This window comes from Brassica oleracea, chromosome C1, assembly GCF_000695525.1.
Source record: "Brassica oleracea var. oleracea cultivar TO1000 chromosome C1, BOL, whole genome shotgun sequence".
Taxonomy (NCBI): Eukaryota; Viridiplantae; Streptophyta; class Magnoliopsida; order Brassicales; family Brassicaceae; genus Brassica; species Brassica oleracea.
The window spans coordinates 18,512,322-18,516,851 of NC_027748.1; positions in this window are offsets into that span (position 1 = coordinate 18,512,322).

Here is a 4,530-nt window from a genome sequence, read left to right on the forward strand (position 1 = left end):
ACAAATATTTTATCAACTATTTTGTATGAATTTCTGTTGATTGTTATAAAATTTTATAGATTTGCATACATATTTTTTTCATAAGAAATCTCCTCTTAAGGTAATATATACAAGTCTTTTTGAAAACTACCAATCTTTTGTACGTCAAATATATATATAATGTTTTCGTTCATAAGCTACATAGAGGTAATCTCTTCCTTTTCACCATTGTTATATAAAGTCTTGCTTCCCAGATGCAAAGATAAGAATGACCTAGTTCTGTAGTTTTCCGTGAATGACGAAGTAAGACAAAGAGATTACATTTCTCCATGGCTTGATTCTTGGGTCAATCATCGTCTTGTTCTCCATTTGTCTTTTCGTAGATTTGGTTCATACTCTGGAAGATTGGTCTCATATGGTGTCACGTTCTTCTTTATACAAAATTGAAATGGACAAATGTTAAAATTATCACCTTTTTGAGTAACATTCGTAAAGAATCGAAGTGTGTGTTTTTATCATACAGATTTTACAAATCTTATGAGTAAACATGATATTTTCAAAGTTGAGTCTAATGAGTAAAAATATAAAGAATTTATATCCTAATAACAATAGAGTTTGATAGAATTACTAAATCAATGAAAACTAAACTTTTTGAATAATCAAATATTGTAAATGGATTTTAGAAATTCCTAAACCAATAACAAAGGATTTTATTAAAACTTTAAAAATCCATAAACCAATAGCAAAGGAATCTTAAAATTTCATAATTCTCCTACAATCCTTGCACCAATAAGCCCCCCTAAGTATCTTGCATAATATCCTAACCGCAGATCTTAATCGAACAATGTGTATGATGTACTTTTAAAGGATTGTATATCGACATTATTACGGAAATGAAACATGTGATTATACAACAAATCATAAATTTTATTTTTTCCTTAGTATATTTTTTCGTAATTAATATTATATAATATAGTATAAACGCACTAACATATACTATGCTGAATAAATTTTTGTATAAATTTATGATTTATCGTATAATCGCACAAACATATACTATAGTCGCAAAAACATATATGATTTGTTGTATAATCACACAAATCGTATATGGTTTGTTGTGCAATCGGACAAACATATAGTATAATTTTTTTAATTTATATTATATAATATGCTATGCAAATATTTCCAGAGATTAAGCTATATTTCTTTAATTTCCTTAATATGGGATAACTCGAAGTCAAAGATTGAATGCTCTGATTCAAGATATTCATTAAGGTTGGTCATGTAAATTAATGACAATCATTTATTTTTGGGATGATTGCATTTCGAGTTATTTTGATTAAGGGAAGTACCATGTTTTCTTTCCAATTTTATAAAAAACATATCCAGCCTGATTGATCGTTTAATTATATGAACGTAACCTAAGATGTTAAATATTTATGGTCAAATATTTGATGCCATATTTGATCCAAATTTTTGAATAATTATGGATGTTAACCAATCAGGGATTTATTTTGACTTCATTTTAAGCGTTAAAATATTCATTTTTTTTAAATTCCTACCTTGCCTAAACCCTTACCTCGCCGTGATTGGCTTTAACTAAGATCCAAAATTGTAAGTTGAAAATATCCGATGGCATAATGTATCCAAATTGGAGAATAATTATGTGTTCTATTAGGGATTTTTTTTGGCTTGATTGTATGCATTAAAATATTTGATAATTGACCCAACACTTCTCTCGCCTAAACCCTATAGCCGATTCACTATATATATCTTCCTAAACTGTTTCTACAACACCATCACAACCAAAACATTTCAAAAGCATCATCGAAAATGAGTTCCATGAATTTCATATCTGATTTAAAGCCAAAGAATTTGACATATGCAAACGTTGTACTCTATGTTTTACAGTTTTGGCAAATTAATTGGAGAGTAGATAATGTATTTTAATAAAAAAAAATTTAAAATCGGTCGAGCTGATATTATCTATATATTTTTCTCAAATTATTTTGGTTATCATGATAAGGCCGATTCAAGAACTTGACTAATATTGATGGGTTTTCCAAAGTTGTGTTTGAGCCCAATGATGTTCCAAAATTCGATGCTTTTAGAAAAAGGTAATACATTTCGTTTAATGAGTTCTGATTTATAATTCTTTGTAGTTTGATAAGTTTATATTCTTTGTTATTGACTTAATGCTCTTTATAGAATTGCAAACGGAGAGTTATGAAAATACTTTTCACAATAGTTGTTGTTTTTTTAGTTTTTTTAAGAAACTTTTCCTTATAAATTCTGCTTTTCATATTTTATTATTATATTATCTATGTTTCGTTTTATCTTATGAAATTAATAATTGGATTGTCTATTTTTTTTATATTAAATTCATAACTAAGTTTATATAAGTATTTACTTCCACGGACTAAACTTCTATTACACCTAACCAATAACACAAGTTTTTTTTGAAACAATGTAATTAACCTTTTAGGTACATAATCAATTTAGTTCAATCCGTCATTGTATAACATGTAATATATGTGACCCAAACTTTTACCTTCTGGATATCTATATACTAAAAATTACAATCTCTTTTAGTCTATTCATTCCGCGCAGGGCGCGGATCGTCACATAGTTATTATTTAAAAAAAACGGTTGGTTCGACCTAATAGGAGGAATAATAGCTGCGTACTCTCTGCCTTGTTTGGCATCAGTCTTTCCTTCTTATTTCGTTTTTTCCTTTTTTTTTATTTTAAGCTTTTCTCTCTTTTTTTTGGGACTAACAAAACCGTTTTTTGTGTTTTTGGCGGAAAAATGCGTTTATGCGGTTTTGGTAAAAAAATGCGTTTTCGATGTTTTAGCGAAAGAATGCGTTTTTGGTTTTGGTGGGAAAATGTGTTTTTGCATTTTTGTCATCTTTCGTGAGTGACAAAATAATAGACATTATGAGGCTGTTGTTAATTATATATGGGTGTAATAGACATTATGAGGTTGTTTGTTTCACTATCCAGATGAGTTATCTGGATGAAGATGAGAGTTTTGTTTGTTTAGATTTAAAATTGCAACTCATCTGAATGACTCATCTGGATGAGTTTTAGAAATTTATGCTTAATTTCAAAGTCCATCCAGCTGAACCAATTTGGACCATCTGGATGGAGATGGTGCTGTCAAAATGGTATAATGTATATAATTCACAAATTACAAACCTAAACTTAATATCATTTTGCCATTCACGAGAAAATAACAAAACCGCATTTTCCCGCCAAAACCAAAAAATACATTTTTCCGCCAAAACCACAAAATACATTTTTCCGCCAAAATTGCAAAACCACATTTTCCGCCAAAATGTATTTCCCCGCCAAAAACGCAAAAACGCGTTTTCCCGCCAAAAACGCAAAACACGTTTTCCCGCCAAAAACGCAAAACGCGTTTTCCCACCAAAAACGCAAATAATGTGTTTTCCCACCAAAAACGTAAAAATGCGTTTTACCGCCAAAAACACAAAAACGTGTTTTTTCCGTCAAAACGCAAAATTACTTTTTCTCGTTAAAATCACAAAATCAAATTTCCGCTAAAACCGCAAAATTATATTTTCCTCCAAAACTATAATTATATTTTAGATAATTAAGAAAAAATAACAGTGAAACAAAAATAAAATATGATTAAATCAAAACAAGGGCATTTTGATTTTAATTCAAAGCAAGGGGATTTTGATTTAATCAAAACAAGGGTATTTTAGTAATTTCTTTACTAAACTCATCTGGATGGAAATGAAAATAAAGAAAAAAACATAGGTTCAGCTAGATGATAGTCCCATAAAATTTGGATGGATCATATAAATGGATCAGCTGGATAGAGATGACAGATGGTGAAACAAACAGTCCCTATACCATTTTGACAGAACCGTCTCCATCCATATAGTTCAATTTGGATCACCTGGATGATTTTAAATTTCTAGCCAAAATTTATAAAACTCATCCAGATGAGCCATCTAGATGCCTTTTAATTTAAAGTCTAAACAAACAAAACTCTCATCTCCATCGAGATGGCTCATCTGAATGTTGAAACAAACATCCCCTATATTTCACAGTTAAATTTGTCAATTTTTACTCTATAAGGAATTATTTATTCAATGTATGATACAAACAATAATACATTCTTTCTAATATATATATTTGTTGAAAAAACCCTAACCGTTAAGAGAGAAAAATATAATTTTTTTATAGTTTCAAGTCGATGGCCGTAGGCTTCTATAGCTCTGACATCGACTTGTTTGATTCGTTTTGCTTCTTTTGCTTTGATTTGCTTTACTTCCAGTCATTTGATTTGTTTGATTGCAAATTTATTTTAAATCTGGCAAAGTTTTTTATTGTTGTTTTGCATGTTTCTTCTAATGGATTTGGTAAGACAAAAAGTTCACTTGAATTGAACCGTTTAGAAAATGTAATTGACAGATCTACTGCGGATGGTGGTGACAGGTCTTACCGGCTTCAATCTTTGATGGTTCTTCATTTGATAGTAAAGGAGTTCTTGCTGCAAATCATGGTTATTTTGAAA